We start from the raw sequence: 20,571 nt of genomic DNA, 5'->3' as shown, positions 1-20,571 counted from the left end.
CACAGAGTTCTCACATTTTACTGTGAGGTAAAGAGCTCTGTTATGCTAGTACCTTCTACAGGCAATTCATCATCGGAAAACGTGACTCTGTTTGCTTCGAAGATTTTGTTGGCTATTTTTTCCAAGTGATTCACGGAGATCTTATCGGGAACGTGCGCCTCATTCAAGATCTTCATTAAATCTTGACGGTTCTCATCCGAATGGATCAATAATGACAATAGGGAAATTTGAGCAGGCGTCTTTCTTAATTGTTCCACGATAGAGTAGTCTTGTAACTTCATCTTCCTCAAGAGTTCTTCTGCTTCTTATTCAGTTATAGCTTTCTTTACTAGCGCTGGATTATCTTTAGCTCTTCTTAACTCCTCGGGAGTAAAACACCTTCCTGAGCGAGTCAAACCCTGTACTTCATAGATTTCTTCTTTGACTTCCTTCCCTTTGTACATCACTGTTACCCGTTCGTAATTCCATGGAATAGCCTTGCTGTTGATTATTGGTAACTAGGTTATTGGCTTGATAATAACCCGATCTGCGCGGTCACCTTACACGATTATGACAGGTTTGCTGGCCGCTCCTAGTACAATCACCTTCACCTCTTCCTGTTTCGTTACAACTTTGCTTAAAGACCCCTTCTTAATTGCCACAGATGGCTCAACACTCTTTTTGCTCAACTTGAGCACCAACTTCTCACCTGCTGATTGTTCATCTGTCTTGACTCCACTAGACCGAATCATCATGACGGTCTATGATGGCTTCTTGGGCTCTCCCTCCGCATGCGCTATTTCGATCATATTTGCCTCCTGGTGGGCTGGCATTGGATTCCTGTTAATATTGGGTGCCTCGGGAGCTTGAACTTCAATTATATTGGTATCAATAAGCTCTTGTATCTCACTTTTCAAGTGCTAGCACTTTTCTGTATCATGACCGGAGTACCAGAATAATACTCACAGCTGACAGTATAGTCAAGATTCTTTAGAGGAGGATTTGGTAGTTTGGACTGTATCGGCCTTAGCATATCTAGCTGTTTTAGCCTGTGGAACAGACTAGTGTATGATTCTCCCAACGGAGTAAAGGTTTTCTTTTTCTACAACCTTTCACCCTTGAATGCTTGACTAGGCCGGAAACTTGGTCCGGGAGTGTTTTGGTAGGCTCGTGGATGTGGATAATTATTTTGTAGGACGGGAGCATGCCATTGAGTGTGGGCAGGAGGTTGGTTGTATGCTTGTGCATGGTGGACGGAAAAATGAGGTTCTGGAGGGGGATAGTAGTGTTGGGATGGATTGCGGTGATAAGTTTGTTGGTGGGGTCAAGGTTGATTGTAATGGTAAGGTGAACCTCTGGATCCGGACCAAGTTCCTGAATCAACCATTGCTGCTTCCTCTCTCTTCTTCTTCCCAATCCCTCCTATGACACCCTGAATAGCCTGAGTAGTCGCTTTGATAGCCGAATAGCTTATGATTTTATTCGACTTGAGGCCCTCTTCTACCATGCCCCCTATCTTTACCACTTCGTTGAATGACTTTCCCACAGCTGAGACCAAATGGCCATAGTAAGTAGGTTCCAAAGCCTATAGGAAGTAATCTACCATCTCACTTTCCTTCATTGGGGGATCTACTCTTGATGCTTGCTCCCTCCATCGGAAACTATATTCTCTGAATCTTTCACTGTGCTTCTTCTCCAGTTTAGTCAAGGACAGTCGATCTGGAATGATCTCAAGATTGTATTGGAAGTGACAAGCAAATGCTTGCACCAGATCATCCCATGTGTACCATCTTCCATGGTCTTGGCGGGTATACCATTCCAATGCTGATCCACTCAAACTCTGACTAAAGTAAGCCATTAACAATTCATCTTTTCCTCCAGCTCCCCTCATCTTGCTGCAAAAACCCTTCAAGTGGGCTACTGGATCACCGTGCCTATTTTATAGATCGAACTTGGGCATCTTGAAACCTGCCGGTAATAGCACATTCGGGAACAGACATAGGTCCTTGTAGGCCACGCTGACTTGCCCTCCCAACCCCCGCATGTCTTTGAATGATTGTTCTAAGCTTTTAACTTTCCTGAACATCTCCTCCTGTTCGGTATTTTTGACTGATTTATCAGCTTCTATCGGGAGGTCAAAGCGAGGAGTATAGGAATGGGTTTCTGGAACTTTGAAAGTGGGCTCCGAGGGGTAGTATTGGTTGTCCTAGGCCTGGAACATAGACTTGCTAGGAGATTTGTGGAGTGTAGCTAGTGGAGGTGCTACGAAGGCAGGAGTTACTGGTGGAGGAGGGTATGGAATTGGTTTAGGGGGTGGAGATTGTGGTGTATGAGAAGTGGTGCCCCGGTAGTGTTGGTAAATGGGAAAGCTCGGGGATAGATCGGTGGCATGATGATCTTGAGTTTGAGCCAGTGGTGGAGTGAAGGTAGGGTTAGCTGGGTAAGCAGATGGAGGTTATCCTTTAGCCCAGGCTTGATACATTTCGGCCATTTGTTGTTTTAATTTGTACATATCTTCTTTTATGGCGTTAACGTCCAACTCGTCTCCTTCAATGACACTGGTGTCTACATCTAGGATAGACATGATTATTTCTCTTTTGGATCTGGTTTGGTATGGGTGGGTTGCCAGTATGCTTAGGTGAACTAACTGCTTGAATTCTGGAACAACAACCAAACTTGTTAGTGATTAGAGTTTTAACAAATAAGCAACCACACATAGGAATGCGATGCACCTAGGATATTAGTCATTTTTACCATGTATCTGCTCGGTTACTTGTGTCATCTCAGCTTTTTCTGACCTTTCCCTTTTATTGTCACTCACGTCTATCTTTTATTACCCTCCCCTATTTTCATTTTATTCTTTTCTTTTGGTTGTGGTCGAATCTTATGAAGATTTCCTACGTATCATGACCCTGCATTAATCAGACCGAGCATAGTTTTGGTGGAAACAATTATTATTATTTTTATTTATTTTAACAAACGAAACAGTACAAAGACAGAAATTACATTACATTTGGACAACACTTTAAGAAAATAGTTTAAAGACTCGACATCTACTCAAACTAAAACATGACTATTATATGAAAAGTTTCAACAACTATGACTATGCTTCACTCCACAATCTTGTGCTTTCAATCACTGGAACATCTGCTCAAGGCGGAGCTTGACCTGGCTGACCCCCTAATGTACGGTACATACTCTCTAACTCTACTGCAAGATGATGGGCAAAAATAGGCGCATGCTCCAAAAACCTTTCATAATCCATCCCCTGGCAGTTCACATAACTTTGAGAAGTATAAACGGCCAAATCATGGATTTGTGCTCTGAAATCATGGAGATTTTGGTCTTGGTTTTGCAATTGCTGTTGGTGAGTGGTGGCTATATCTCTTATGTGGCCTTCTCGATCTAAAGCCGACTCCAATTGAGCCCGTAGTCTGCCTGCTCGAGTCTTGCCTGTGCTATATCCCTATCAATATCTGCATGCTGATGTTCTCTGTTGTACCTTCTCATTTCTTCCAATTGTGCATGGAGCTGAGCCTTTGAACGTATCCAATGATCCTTCTCTTTCTCGAATTGAGCCATTTCTTCTTCAAAGCTTATTACTTGGTGTTTTTTACTAGATTTGGCCTCCTCATTCAACTGTATGATTTTTTTCTTAGATTTATCTAACGCCTTTTTGGTTCTTGCCAAAATGGAGTCATAATCTTGCATCATTTCCATCAAATTGGAAATGATTTTCTGATCTTTCCAACTTCTCACTGGCGCTTCAGAGGCTTTCTTCATCTGTTGAAACTGAGCGCGAAGAGTTTTATTCTCGCAAATCAGACTCTTCTTTTCACCTTCTGCTTCTTGTTCTTGTAAGTCTTTCTCCAAATTGAGGTTCCTCAGGCTTTCTTCTAAGGCATGAATAGTTGCTTTGTACCCCTTTTCCTTTTCACCCCAAGCCAACCATTCTTGGATTTTGTCATCAAAGGCTGGGATATGCGGTCTTTTTATGGGCCTTCTGGGATCGGGTTCTGGTGCATCATCCACACGAGATCTTTTCTCAAACCACCTAGCATAACCCGAATTTATCTCACCTTTCGCAGGATCTGGAACTTGGGTATCATCTTTCAAGTATCGACAGCCATTCCAAATCAGTTGGATTAAAGCCTCAGGGAGTGTGGCTTCGGTGTGTAGCTCAATCACTTGCACACTCAAATCTTCATCATCAGGCACCACTTGGTATCTCCCTAGCTGTCTTAGAACTCTCTATGATGCATACGACTGGACACTTCTTAAACCCAACAATAGCAAATAACTCTTTAAGGTTGACATGTGTATCACCTCTCTTACCGGGAGTCATCCCAAAGTCCACTCAATTTGACTTGCCATTAAAGATCTTAAATGGGATATCCAGGCTTCCACCCCTTCTGGAGATTTATAATCTTTTATTCTTTCTTCATAACTCTCAATGAAATTGTCCTTGCTCGGACCATACTTCATGAACTTGGGGTGATGTCGGAGATGTTCAGTTAACCACATTTGCAACAAAATATTGCACCCTTCGAAGAATTTTGCCCCGGATTTACACAAAGTCAATGCCCGATAAATGTCTGAGAGAATGATTGGGGCAAGAGTGTGATGTTCTTTGGTAGTGAGGACTTGTACGACTCTGGCTATGCGAATATCAATTGTTCGCTCTCTGTTTGGGAAGACCATGATTCCCAGAAAAGCCACCATGAAAGCGAAGCGATGGTGAATCTGCCAGGTGTCCTTGTTTTGTTTGTTAGTAAGGCCCTTTTCATGAATTTCAAATCCATCCAGCTTTCCGAACCTTGAATATAGGAAGTTGAAAGAACAACACCCTTTGACAACATTGCTTTTTCTGATTTGATTACTGATATTCAGAAGACCAAAGAATCGGTGTACAGAGGTTGCCTTTGGGAATATAAGATTCTGGTTTCTCAAATCTCCGTCAAAACCGGAATATCCAGCTATTTCTTCTAATGTGGGAGTAAGCTCGAAATCAGAGAAGTGAAAGACATTGTGAACAGGGTCCAAAAAAGTCACTAGTGTCGTAATCAAATCATCATGTGGTTTAACTTTCATAATATCTGTGAGAGCTCCCAAATACTTAATGACCCATTTCTGACCATCTCCTCCTAATTCATACCACCACATCTGAAGCCGAAATAGAAACTCATCTACATCTGTGAACGGTGGGTTTTGGATGGTGCTCATTTTGTACCTGTGAGTGATTTTAATTTTAAAAACAAAAATCAAGACTCATTTTGAAAAAAATCATCAATATTTCTAAAAAAATTCATAAAAAAAAAACACTTCGATGAAGAAGATTTAAAGGCTATGTTATCTAACGGGTCAAAATTTTTTTTTTTAGAAAAAAAAAGACCAAAGGCAGTTGTTCTTGCATAAACAGCCTTCCGGCGCCCTTTTGGGGATATTCGGCATATTTTGGACAAGAATGGCATCGCCTTACATATGACAACACAACGACATTTATATACCCACATTTTTATTTATTTATTATCTATTTTTTTTAAATAGCTGGGCCTGATGTGGGTTGCCTACGTATCTCACATCCGGCGAGAATCAAACTTACGTAGTTCGAAAAACATATCAAAATTTCGAAAGAATTTCAAAATATTTTGGAAATTGTTTTTTTTTCGAAAAACAGCCAATTTTCTTTCTCGGTCCTCACATTGATTTTCCTTTTCTAACTTTTTCCTATATGTTGGTCAACATGCAAATCCGAAACAAATGAATGTACAAGTAGCAAGTAAGATGCATCAGGATGGTCTTTTCATTTCAGGTACACCTGTCCTAGACAGACCCAACCCTTGTGTTGAGTCTCCGAAGTCAAATGCACATGATGCAATCAAACGTTCCTACTCGGGACCCGGCACGAAGTTGAGTTATTCTAAGTGTAAAACCTGGGGTATACTATTCTAGACTTGGCTTACCCAAGCGGACAGCTCGAGCCAAAGTGGGGGCAATGTACCGGGAGCACGAAAGTCTACCCGGCCTAGTTACTTGGCCCAACTTCGTTCTATTTGGTATGACTTTTAACAGAAAGGTGGGTCAGTCGCACGTGTGCACCATAAATTTAGAAGACTCAGAAAGAAGAAGGGTTTCGTAATAGTTTATATATCAGTTTAGATAATATCAAAGCGGTAAAAAGCAACATTTAACACATTAGGCCCAAACATGTAAAAATTAGATAATAATAAAGCCAAATATAATAGTTACTATAAGCTCGAATTCTTGAACCCTGAACCAGAAATTCTGGATTCTTATTCCCCAGCAGAGTCGCCAGAGCTGTCACACTGTCTTTTTTTCTTACACCCGTGAGGGGATATAAAGGAGTTTTTTCCAATTTAAGTCACAATAGAAACGGGATTATTTATTTATAATTCAGAGTCGCCAGTTGGGATAATTTATGGTGTCCCAAGTCACCTGTTTAGAATCCCAAATCGAGGAAATTTGACTCTATTTACGGTTTGCGAACACAGAAATCCGGGTAAGAAATTCTGTTAACCTGGGAGAAGGTGTTAGGCATTCCTGAATTCCGTGGTTCTAGCATGGTCGCTTTGATCATACTTGGTTTACCAAAATTATCTAATTACTCATTAGAACCTATGTGCTTTTACCTTTCGCTGCTTTTTTATTAAGAAAATTATCTTGAAACGGGTCACGCGTACGTGTACTCGTTTGTTTGGCGCGTCAAAAATCATGTCACACGAACGTGTCCACAATTTGTAACGCTTTATTATTATTAAGAAAATTTGGCCGAAGTTGCACGAACGCATACTTCGATTTTGTTTTTAGAATTCGTAATCATGTCACGTGAACGTGTCCACAACCACGATAGTATATTAAACGTGCCTAAAGCAAACTATGAACATTTGTCATTTTTTATATCTAAATTAATATGAGGGCTATGTATGATTAAATTGTTGATGGCACACCTCAAACTATATGAACTAAAATTAATTTAGCGGCCTATTAGCAACCATTTTATTATTGAGAAAGTTTATTCGAAGTTGCATGAACACATACTCCGAATTGATTTTTAGAATCGTAATTATGTCACGCAAACATGTACACAATCACAATAATACATTAAATCGCGCCTAAAGCATTAGACAATTCAACTCTTAAAGAAAATTATATACATATCAATTCACGCATTGAAAGTTAGATCAAATCTATTCCCAACATTCATTTCTCAATTGCCATAGACAATGCAAAATAGTCAAGTACAATGCAAATCCAGTGGTCGCTCGAATTATCGAAACATGGACGTAACTTAACATATTATTATGAGTTCATTCATCTCTTTCCTTTGAGCACATGAAATCTAGGTGAGACTACAAACAATCATTCAAACTAGTCCAATTAGAATTAAGATGAAAGATTGTACATCTTCAAACCAACTAATGGGAAAAGATTGACAAATGCAGAAAATTAAAGATCCATTATTCAATTTGCAAGAAAACAGTTACACTAGGCCCAAAAGATGCGTACATGTGAATAAATTTCCAATTCTAGCATGAAAATCAATATTAACTTACTAATTCAACTAAACATCTTTTTGCAGTTAAGTCATATTGGATAGCTCCAGCTATCCAAGAATCCTAGACTTCTTAAACCCACTAGTTAATTTCTGTCCTTTTTCCTTTTATATTCTCGTTATATGTCTCGTTCATTTTATTTTCTTTCTTTACTTAATTCTATTACTTAACAAGTATTATATATGACGACACATTATTCTTTAGCTATTTTATTCGAGTCAATTCTGTTGAAATGATATTAAACAGAATGATAAAGCAGCGAAGCTCCTTTAGGGTAGTTTTGGCTTATTTTAAGAATAGTCTTTCGAATTATTGTAGTTGGATGCATGACCTTTCTTTTTCATGTCATAAATACATATTATTAAAGTACCTTAGTTTATCATGATAGGGACATCAAAACATCAGATTTTCATTCATCAAACTCAAGCTCGGGTAATTACAGGGCGTAGAACTTACCAGATATATTCAAGCAATAGCAGCAACAGAATGAACTTGAAAGGAAGAAAACAACTGCTAAAATTTAAGCTTCAACAGTAATCGGAAATGGACGCCTCAAACGGCCAGTTTGAACCGCGATAAACTCGAATCAATCAAACTCCATTTTTCTCTTTCTAAAGTTTCTTTAAAATAATTGAAGAAACCAAATATTTGTCAAACTCTCCACTCAATAAAATATTTTTCTTCCTTTCGTTCTCTTTTAACATGGATTTACACTAATTATCACTTAAGAAGACAAATGAATGGCAAGGCAGAAAAAGATTTAATACAACATACTCTAGCTAACATTATTGACACAGAACCTAACTAATGATTCAATTAAGCAGATTTCCATCAAATTTGTGACAGTCCAAAATCAAGTACAGTAATATGAGTTCATTTTTCACAAGCCTACATCTAGCTATAAGATACTTGATAGAGAAATGAATTCCCACTAGGCTCCAACCACATGCAGCTTTCAGAAGAGTAACACGGAACACCCAGCAAAGGTGCAGTCCATCATACAGTCTTGGGTTAATGTAATTAAAACAGAAATAAAGCTAAACTATGAACAAAGAAAAAAAACAAGTTGACAATAAATTCCAAAGCTCTGGGTTTCTATTTCAACTCTGAGCCAAGCTTTACATTAGGTAGAACATGAGAAAACTCGTACCTGGAAATGGAAAAAGGAAGATAGAAATGAAGCAACAATAACAGCCACAGACCAGTAATCAGCAGCAATTTAAACCCAATTCCAAACCCAGAAAGTGAAGTAAAACAGTCCAGAAACACAATTTCAGTCCAAGTAATGAACCGGAAAACCTCAACCAGATGCGATTTTAATTCATTTCAACTGTCAGCTAGCCAGAAATCGTTTCAGCACTTAGGAAACTTTAGAAGTCACCAGAAGAACTCATGAAACAGTGTTTTCCTAGAGTTTTCAGCTGTTTAGGACTTTTCAGGACTTCTAACTCTTAAAATTTCCTCTGTTTTGTTTTATGGATCTCTCAAGCTCTCTTTCTATATCTATACTCTATCCCTCTTAAATAGGCAACGAGAAATGCCCCTTGGATTCACAAAATGACCTTTCAACATTTTAAAATGATTCCACTTACTCAATTAATGCACTTCTAACCCTACAACTATTAGAATCTTCTTAAGTTAGGTGAATACTCCTTTTTATTAAACAATTCTCAAGCTATACTCTGACATCCTAATTATTTGATTACAACTACTGAAAGTTCTGATTATTTGCAAACTTGCACAAACAATTCTATAAAACAAAATCATCAAGCAGCCAAAACCAAACAGCATCAATTTCTGAATATATAAGGGTTTAACATTGAAAAGAAATCAGAAAATACCTCATATATGAGTGATTAAAATTGAAACAAGCAAGAAATAACCAACGAATGAACTCATTTGTGATTCGACCTTTAAAACAATTGACACCAAATTAACTAGACTTGTTACTAAACAAATTCAAACAAATTTATTAAAAAAAATCTAATTAAACTAACTAAGTTAGTGGACCAACAACCAGAGAAGTGAAACAAATACTAAAAACAATAATCAAGAAAACTTACCGGCTCAACTAGATAACTTGGTACCCAAATTGTTTTTCGATTTCATCGCCAAATGATGTTAGTCACTTGTTCTTTGTTAAAAACAAATGATTAACACCATTTCGTGATGAAACTGGCTCTAAAATTATCATCAATTCTCGAGTTTAGGTTTGACTTTAGAATTCGGACCCTTGGATTTAAGATTCGAGCAGATTGGGCCCTATACATAGGAAACTGGTTATGGATTAGGGAAGAGGGAGTTGTTGTGGTCAAGGGGTGTTAGTTTGGGGTCGATTGGAGGTGGCGCCGCCACCGGAGAAAGTTAGGGCGGCGCTAGGGTTCATCCTTTGAATTGATATTCGAAGGGCTCCAGGAATGTTCGAAGGTAATGGGTTACGGATTTGGGAAGAGGGGAGTGAGGGGGTTCTACGGTGTAATTTTGGGGCTGGTTGGCCATCGTCCGCTGCCGTGGGTGATTTCCAACGAGCGGAAGGCGGTGATGTATTGGTTGGTCTCTGAAGAGAGACGAGAGAGAGGTGGGTTCTGAGGGGTTTTGGTATTATTAAAACGGGTGATTTAATTTGAGCCGTTGGATGATTGAAATCCAACGGCTCCGATCAAAGCTTTTAAACAAAACTGGGTCGTTTTATTTGAGTGGGGCTGGACCGGTTCAGGGGCGGGTCAGGGTCGGGTAATGATGAAGGCTTTGGACCGTTCGATCAGGTTGATTCAACGGTCCAGATTGAAACGCCTGAAACGACGTCGTTTGGTTGAGGCTGGAGACGGATCCGGGCTATTTGGGTCAGTTCGAACGGGTTTGGATGGTTTTGTGTTTGGGCTTGGGATTTAAATGGGACATTAGCCCAATTTTGATTTCTCCTCTTTTATTAGTTATTTTCATTTTCTTTTCTTCCAAAAATTAAAACTAAAACCCTAATTAAATTTTAAAGACCTAAATTAGCTTTAAAATATTAATTAACTTTAAATAATACCTATCACAAATAATTAAACACCAAATTAAAAGAAAAATAACAAAATTTGACATTAAATAGTAAAATGCAAAAATATGTTATTTTTGTGAATTTTTCATTTTTGTAAAACAACATTTTACTAAACTAACCAAAAAATGTAAAATCAAATCCTAAGTGCAGATGCTATATTTTTTGTATTTTTTAATGCATTAATAAAATTAAATATGCACACAAAAATATGTAAACAATCAGGAAAATCGCACAGTAATACCTAGAATAACACATAATTAAAGAAAATTCCTAATTTTGGGAATTCTTTTGCAGTAATTCGTGTGAGGCAAAAATCACATGCTCACAATCCTTATTTCAACTGTTATATAATTGTGACCATCATGCCTGGCATAACATCCTATTATATTATTTGACCCTAGTAGGTATCAAGTCGACCTCTCATCTCTACTTCTTCGAGATTAGACGGGATACGTACTAGATACATATTGTTTATGTACTCATGCTACGCTTCTGTACTTTGTACATGCTTTGAGGCAAGTACATCTAGCTATCAGACCGGTGCGCGTCCCTGATCATAGTCCGAGACTTCCACGGTGAGCTGTTTCCCTTCCTGTGCCGATCAGTAGCTTGATGGAGTCTTTTCTTACTTTTGACTGTCTATTCTTTTTCAGACAGTAGAATAGATATATTATTTTATATATTCTACTAGTTGCCCACATCTTATGACATCAGGTCTTGGCACACATATTAGTAGACAGTTCTTTTGGGTTTTATAACTATATTTGAATATTGCTGATTATCACCTGTTTTAATTGCATATGAAGAAAAATGTTGTAACTACTTTGATAAGTAAAATGAGAATTCACTAATATTTCATGATATCAGAGCGCTAGGTTCATGTAGGTCTCACAAGTCATGGGCAAACCTAATAGAGTGTCACGACCCCAAAATACCACTCAGGAATATCCATCTGCTAAAGCAAGCCACCCGGTCTCTAATGCTCATATTTCTCCTGCTGACAATTGAGACACCGAGCTACAAATCCCACAATGTTTTTCTTCATTCTTCTCCACCAATAATGCTGCCTCAAATCCTGAAACATCTTTGTGGCACCCAGATGAATGGAATACCGCGAGCTATGGGTCTCCTTCAGAATCAACTATCGAAGCCCATCTACATTGGGAACACAAATCTGGCCTTGCATCCTTAACACCCCCATCATCACCAATAGTTACATCTCTGGCATCATCGTGCTGAACTATGTCCTTAAGGAAAAGCAAATGCGGATCATCATACTGGTGCTCTCTGATGCGATCATATAAGGAAGATAGAGAAACCACACATGCCAATATCCGACTGGGCTCCGAAACATCTAACCTCACAAACTGATTGGCCAAGGCCTGAACATCAACTCCAACAGGTCTCTCCCCAAATGGAATATATGTCAAACTCCCCACACTCACCGCCTTTTAGCTCAAAGCATCGGCCACCACATTGGCCTTCCCCAGATGGTACAATATATTGATATCATAATCTTTAAGCAACTCCAACCACCTCTGCTACCTCAAATTGAGATCTTTCTACTTGAACAAGTGCCGGAGGCTACGATAATTAGTAAACACCTCACAAGACAAACCATACAAGTAATGCCTCCAAATCTTCAACGCATGAACTATGGAAGCCAACTCCAAATCATGAACGGGGTAGTTCTTCTCATGGGGCTTCAACAAATGAGAAGCATAAGCAATAACTCTACCCTCCTTCAACAATACACAACCAATGACAACTCTCAAAGCATCATAATACATTGTATATGAACCTAAAGCTGATGGCAAAACTAACACTGGAGTTGTGGTCAAAGCTGTCTTGAGCGTCTGAAAGCTCTCCTCACACTCGTCCGACCATACAAATGAAGCACTCTTCTGAGTTAACTTGGTCAAGCGCGATGGGATAGATGAGAACCCCTGAACAAACTGGCGATAATAACCTGCCAAACCAAGAAAGCTGCGAATTGTTATGGCTGAGGACGGTCTGGGCCAACTCTAAACCGCCTTTATCTTCTTCGGATCAACCTGAATACCCTCGCTAGACACCACATGCCCCAAGAAAGCCATTGAACTGAGCCAAAACTCACACTTGGATAATTTTGCATAAACCTTCTCCTCCCTCAATCTCTACAACACAACTCTCAAATGCTCCGCATGCTCCTCTTGACTACGCGAATACACCAGAATATCATTAATGAAGACTATGACAAACGAATCGAGATAAGGCCGGAACGCGTTGTTCATCAAATGCATGAATGCTACTGGGGCATTGGTCAGCCCAAAAGATATCACCAAGAACTCATAATGACCATATCGGGTCCCGAAAGCTATCTTAAGAATATCCGAATCCCAGATCTTCAACTGGTGATAACCTGAACGGAGATCAATCTTGGAGAACACCCTCGCTCCCTGAAGCTATTCGAATAAATCATCAATGCGAGGAAATGGATACTTGTTCTTAGTTGATACCTTGTTCAATTTCCTATAATCAATGCACATCTTCATAGTTCCATCCTTCCTCTTCACAAATAGAACCAGCGCACACCAAGGTGAAACACTAGGCCGAATGAAACCCTTATCAAGGAGTTCTTGAAGTTGCTCCTTTAACTCTTTCAACTACGCTGGTTCCAAACGATTCGGCGGAATAGAAATGGGTTGAGTATCTTGCACCAGGTCAATACCAAAATCAATATCCCTGTCCGGTGGCACGCCCGACAGATCGGCAAGAAACACATCGGGAAAATCCCTTGCAACTGGGACAGAATCAATACTGGGAGTCTCTGCACCGACATCCCTTACAAAGGCTAGATACGAAAGACAACCCTTCCCAACCATACACTAGGCTTTCAAGAATGAGATCACTCTACTGGGAACATAATCAGTCAAACCTCGCCACTCAATATGTGGCACAGCCGGTATAGCCAATATGACTGTTTTGGCATGACACACTAGAAGAGCACGACATGGAGATAGCCAATCCATGCCCAAAATGACATCAAAATCCACCATACACAATAATAAATGATCCACTCGGGTCTCCAGACCCCCAATAGTCACCACACACGACCATTACACACGGTCTACAACAATAGTATTGCCCACTAGAGTAGATACATGAACAGGTGAAACAAGAGACTCACGGGATGTATCCAGATAACAAGCAAAGTATGATGACACATAAGAAAAGGTTGAACCGGGGTCAAATAATACAAAGGCATCTCTGTGGCAGACTAAAACAATACCTGAAATCACAGCATCTGAAGCAGTAACATCTGGTCTACCTGGGAGGGCATAGAAATGAGCCTGACCACCACCTGATGGACCTCCCTCTCTAGGGCGACCCCTAGCTGACTAACCTTCATCCCTAGCTAGCTGGGCGGGTGGTGAAGTAATTGGAGCAGAAGTCGAGATTGTCCCTTCTGCTGAGACGGACCATAAAAAGGACGAGTACATTGCCTCCTCATATGCCCAAACTTTCCACACTCATAACAACTTGCCGGTGCTGGAGATGGGGACTGAAGGGAACCCTTGGCACTGAAATGGCCAGTAGAAGGACCTGGCATGGAAGAACCCTGAACTGATGGAGCACGGGACAAACTGTGGGCTAGAAGGGCACTGAGTGATGATTTTCTCTAATGAGAACTGTGAGATCCATGACCCAATGATGCCCTACGATAACCTGGGCGGGCAGACTGAGCCTACATGAATGGACGGCCTCTGCCCTGCTGCAACTGACCCCTAGAAGGAGCACTACTAAAGCTACCAAATCCCCGAGGCCACTTGGCCTCCCTCTCCTCTCGCTCCTGGCGATGAACCGACTCAATCTCACGGGATATATCAACAACCTCCTTGAAAGTAGCACCTATCACCCTCTCACTAGTCATGAGAATCCGAAGCTGATATGTGAGGCCATCAACAAACCTCCTGATCCTCTCTCGATCTGTGGGAACCAACCAAACCACATGATGGGCTAACTCGGAGAACCGCATCTCATACCAGTCATCTCTCGCTGACCAACTGCTTAAACTGTCTACACAGCTCCTCTCGGCGAGACTGTGGCACATACTTTTCTAGAAAGAGAACAGAGAACTACTACCAAGTCAGAGGCGTTGCAGCAACAGGCCTACGCCTCTCATATGCCTCCCACCAAGTGAAGGCAGCCCCAGAAAACTGAAAGGTGGTAAAAGCTACACCACTGGTCTCTAGAATCCCCACTGTATGAAGCATCCTCTAGCACTTATCTAAGAAACCTTGGGCATCTTCACCCTCTGCACCCCTGAAAGTCAGAGGTTGGAGTCTACCAAACCTCTCTAGTCGATGCTGCTCATTGTCCGGCATAACTGGTACCACAAACTCATGAGTTGGTACAACCGGCTGGGCTAGAGGTGCCCCCGGTGTCTAGAGTCCCTACACAACATGCTCAGGTGTGCGAGCAACAGGAGTTTGGGTGCCTCCCTCGGCCTGAGAAGTAGTTGCGGCCGTAGTAACTGAGACCGCTTGAGCCAAACCGGTACACACTGATAAGATCTGAGCTAAACCTCCTGAAGGCATGGGATCACAATAGGCACAGATTGTTCCTGAGCTGGTGCTGTGGTGGCATCCACAACTGGGAACTAATCCTAAAATGGGGCAGCTAGTGGATATGCAGGTGCTGCCCTAGCTGCTCTGCCCCTACATGGCCTCGACCGCATCCTCGGCCTCTAGTGGCCCCAACTGGTGGTACTGGTGGTCGTCCATCCTACCCTATAGCACGTGTCCTCACCATCTGTGAGAGAATGGAATAACATAAGTTTAATACTCGGATCAACAGATTCGTACGACAAAAATTTCAAGAATATGAAGTTTTTTTTCCTAAAGGTTCTGCACCCTCTTGAGGATAAATACAGACATCTCTGTACCGATCCGCGAGACTCTACTAAATCGGCTCATGACTCGCAATACCTATGTAACCTAGTCTCTGATACCAACTTGTCACGACCCCAAAATACCAGTCGTGATGGCGCCTATCACATTACTAGGCAAGCCAATGAACACATTTAATCACAACCCTTTTTCCTTATAATAAGCCATTTTCCAACATAGGTTTAAATACCAAATTTTCATAATAAGCATTTAAAACAACAAAATATAGGAGGAAGTCAAATGAACATGAAACTAGACAGCCCCAAATATCTGGTGTCACAAGTCTAGAGCTTCTAATACATGACTGGCTGTCTAATACATCATATGTTTAGAAAATGCGGAAAAGAACAAGATAGGAAGGAGAAAACAGGGTTGCGAACGCCATGTATCTACCTTGCAATCTCTAGCAAACTCTGGATTAGCTGAGGACAGTCACTCTACCACTCGGGCACTTGGATCTGCACACAAGGTGCAAAGAGTAATGTGAGTACACCAACTCAGTAAGTAACTAGTGTAAATAAGGTTTGAAAGCAGTGACGAGCAGCTAAAAATCATATAAATGAATAGACATCATAATAACAGATCAAATTTCACAGTTTAAAACCAGTTTCATCGTAAAATCATCAATTTTGGTTTAAATACTTGAAATCATATACTTAGCAATTTTTCCAACAGAGGCTTATTTTAAAAGAAGAGTGAAATCAGTGAAAATATTATAACTGGGCCCCTCGGGCAATGTATCACTCAGAATATGGCCTCTCGAGCAGCCTCTCAGTCACTCATGACTCAACTCTCGTCACTTAGTACTCAGACTCAGCACTTAGACTCAATAATATCTCATAATAGTAATAATCATAATAACCACTGCGACATGCGGCCCGATTCATAGTTTATAGTCGACTACGCTCACTGGGGGTGTACAAACTCCGGCAGGCTCCTACAGCCCAAGTGTCATATCGATGCGGCGCGCAGTCCGATCCAATATATATTCCTGCGACGTGCAGCCCGATCCATATAAGTATCACTGCGGCGTGCAACCCAATCCATAATATTTATAATCCTCGCCATTACATCCTCAACCACTCTCAGTAATTAACCTCACCGCCACTCAGGCATAACAGTGGAAATCAGGGAAACTCAGCCCAAACACAATAGTAGAAATTATGGAACTCAGTCCATACAGTCCTCACATTTAGAAGTAGAGTGATAAAACAAGTTTTAAGCATTTAAGCAGGTAAAACACGACTAAGGATATGCTTTCAACAAGTAGAGTGAGGAAAAACACTAAAAATGCCCCTAAGGGTCTCAACAAGTTGGCACAAGGCCCCCAAACATGGCATACAGCCCATAATATAGTATAAATGACTAAAGTACGGAATATCATAAGGTTCCACATCAAATACGTGGATTAACAGTCGCTACGGGACGAACCAAGTCACAATCCTTACCGGTGCACGCCCACACGCTCGTCACCTCGCATGTGTGTCACCGCATTTATCAAAACAAGTCAAATACAGGGGTTTTGTACCCTCAGTTCCAGATTTACAATGGTTACTTACCTCAAACTGGTGAAAATACTACTCTGTGATGCCTTTGCCCCTCGAATCAGCCTCAAGTTGCGTCGAATCTATCAAAAATTAAAATCACGGCGTCAAAATATGCTAAGGTAATGAAGCCCAAGCAAAAACAATCAAATCATACCAAAAATCTCGAAATTGGTCAAACCCGACCCCCGGGCCCACCTCTCCAAACTCGATAAAAATTACATCAACGGAATCCTTATCCTCCTACGAGTCCATACATACCAAGAACACTAAAATCAGAGTCTAAATGACCCCTCAAATTCTCATTTTAAAGTCTCTTAATCTCAAGCTCTAATTCCTAAATTTTAGGCTTAGATTCCATGATTTATTAGGTAGATTTCACATTAGAATCGAGTTTTAATTCCAAAATTCTTACCTCCAAGTGATTCCCCTTGCATCCCTCTTCAATCCCCTTCAAAAAGCTCCAAAAACGACCAACAATGGAAGAAATAAACCCCTAATTCGCGGATAAGACTACTATTAAACCTTCTGTCCAGGCCTGAAATCCTTCATCGCGATCGCGGGACATCCTTCGCAATCGCGAAGCACAAATTCTCAGCACCCAAAATTAACCTTACGCGAAAGCGATGCTCAGGCATCTTACACTATGCGATCACGGGCTGGCTACTGCGTTCGCAAATAACAAACTCCAAGCCAAGACCATTGGTCCACTTGACTCTACGCGAACGCGACCTTTTCCACGCGTTCGCGATCAACAATACCTCTACCTTATGTGATCGCATCCCCAGCTTCGCAAATGCATTGAGCAAACTGGACTGCCCCAACAACAGCTCTACGTAATAGCAAGACCCCCTACACAATCGCGAAGAGGAAAAACTCTACAACAGATGAAACGAAAATCTACAACTCTTCTTTAACTTAAAATGATCCGTTCAACCCTCCGAAACTCACCCGAGGCCTCCGGGACCTCAACCAAAGGGACCAACATATCCCAAAATCTTATTGAAACTTGTACCAATCTTCAAAACACCTAAAACAACATCAAATCAACCAAACACATCGGATTCAAGCCTAAGTCTCTAAAATCTTCCGAATTCCGCTTTTGATCAAAAACCTAACCAAACCACGTCTGAATGACCTGATATTTTGTACATACATCAAATATGACACAACAAAACTACTTCAACCCTCAAAATCCCATTCCGACCCTATATCAAAATCTCACCTACCAACCGCAAATCGCCAAAAATCTAATTTCGCCAATTCAAGCATAAATCTACTCTGGACCTCCAAAACTCATATCGATCACGCTCCTAAGTCCCAAATCACCTCCTAAAGATAACCGAACCATAGAAACTCACATCTGAGCCCTCTAACACATAATTCAACATTCGGTTGACTTTTCCAACTTAACCTTTCTCAAAAGAGACTAAGTGTCTCAAACCTTACCAAATCATTTTCGAACCCTAACCAATCAACCCGATAACATGTAGAACCATTATACAGAGCAATAAGAAGTAGAAATGGGGAAAATGGAGCGGTAAATCATGAGATGACTGGCCGGGTCGTCACATAGAGTCGTGCGGATCGGTACAGAGACATCTGTATTTATCTTCGAGAGGCTATAGGGTGTTAGGAAACTAATTTTTATTCATTTCCTGTCATGTAGTAGATGGTATACTAAATTTCTCTATTACTATTCTCTCACAGATAGTAAGGACACGCACAACAGATGTTCCCGGCCCGGAAGGGGATGCTCCCCTCATTGCTAGAGGCCGAGACAGAGACCAGGGGAGGGCACTAGCCCGAGGTAGGGGACAAGGGCATCCCAGAGCTGTTCCAGTAGTACCACTAGTAGATCCTACGGGAGATCCTATTATTGAGGAGCAGAGCGAGGTGCCCGCAGCTGAGCCTACCCCGGTGGACTTTATGACAGCACCCGGATTTCAGGAGGTCATGGGCCGTATGCTACGATTCATGGACACCATGACTCAGGCTGGTTTATTTCCAGCAGATCCAGCTATATCACAGGTATGAGGGGGAGCACAGACCCCTACTGCACAGACTTATGGTCATGCAGCTGCAGTGTATCAGACTCTGGGTGCACTACCCGCGGATGGGGCTCAGCTAGTTGCTGTAGTGATACCTGAGCCTAGACTAGTTGCAGATGGTGACCTGCAGAAGTTGTTGGATAGATGGACTAGACTTCACCCTCCTGTAGTCGGGGGTGAGCGTCATGAGGATGCTTAGGACTTCATTGATAGGTGCAGGGACAGACTGCACAACATGAGGATATTTGAGTTGCATGGGGTTGACTTCACCACTTTTTAGCTAGAGGGTAGGGCCTGTATATGATGGCAGTCCTATGTTCTTGGTAGGCCAGCAGGTTCTCCTTTCATACTTGGAGTCAGTTCACACAGTTATTCTTGGACAGGTATATTCCACCCTCTAAGAGGGAAGAGCTACGCTATCAGTTCGAGCAGCTGGAGCAGGGTTAGATGTCAGTGACCAACTATGAGGTGAGGTTTTTTGAGTTATCCCACCATGCATTAATGATACTTCCTACTGACGCAGAAAGGGTGCGGAGGTTCGTTGCAGGGTTGCATTCTGGCATTAGGGCCAACATGGCCCGAGAGGTGGAGATGGGGACTCCTTATCAGTTAGTGGTGGAGATTTCTCGGAGGATTGAGGGCTACCATCTGAGGGGTAGGGAGCAGATGCAGTAGGATAAGAGGGCTAGATTCTCCGGAGAGTTCAGAGGTGCCCCCGGCTAGGGGCAAAGGTCAGTTTGGGAGGGGACAGCCTAGTAGGCCCCCATATTCAGCACCACCACCTGCTCGGGGTGCTCCGGCGTGCCCCTATTTCAGCGTCATACCAAAGAGTTCTTACCGCACGCCAGTTATTCAGGGTTCCTCCGGTAGGTATTCAGGTCCTCGGGGTTCTTCTGATACTTATTTCAATGCTATGCCGGAGAGTTTATACCGTCCACTGGCTATTCAGGCTTCTTCTAAATGGTCTACAGGCCATCAGGGTCACCCATCAGGGCAGCATGTCGCTGCACCACAGGGTTTTTTCGAGTGCAGAGACCTTGGTAATATGAGGAGATACTGCCCCAAGCTTTGGGGCAAGGCAGTACAGCAGGGTCAGCAGCCTATGATTTCAGCACCGGCTGCCCCGCCACCTAGAGGTGGAGAGCAGACTGGTAGGGGCCGTCCTAGAGGTGGAGGCCAGGTAGGGAGAGGTCAGCGAGCTACTACTTAGTCAAGTGGAGGCTAGCCGGTGCTCCAGCCAGATTTTATGCACACCCGGCTAGGCCAGATGCATTGGCCTCAGATGCTGTCATCATAGGTATTATTTCTGTCTGCGGTAGAGATGCTTCGGTATTATTTGATCCAGGGTCTACCTATTTGTATGTGTCATCTATGTTTGTTCATTTTTTGGTTATTTCTCATGAGCCTTTGGGAACTCCTATTCATGTGTCCACTCTTGTGGGTGACTCT

This window comes from Nicotiana tabacum, chromosome 8, assembly GCF_000715075.1.
Source record: "Nicotiana tabacum cultivar K326 chromosome 8, ASM71507v2, whole genome shotgun sequence".
NCBI lineage: Eukaryota > Viridiplantae > Streptophyta > Magnoliopsida > Solanales > Solanaceae > Nicotiana > Nicotiana tabacum.
Note: the sequence above shows the minus strand (reverse complement) of the source record.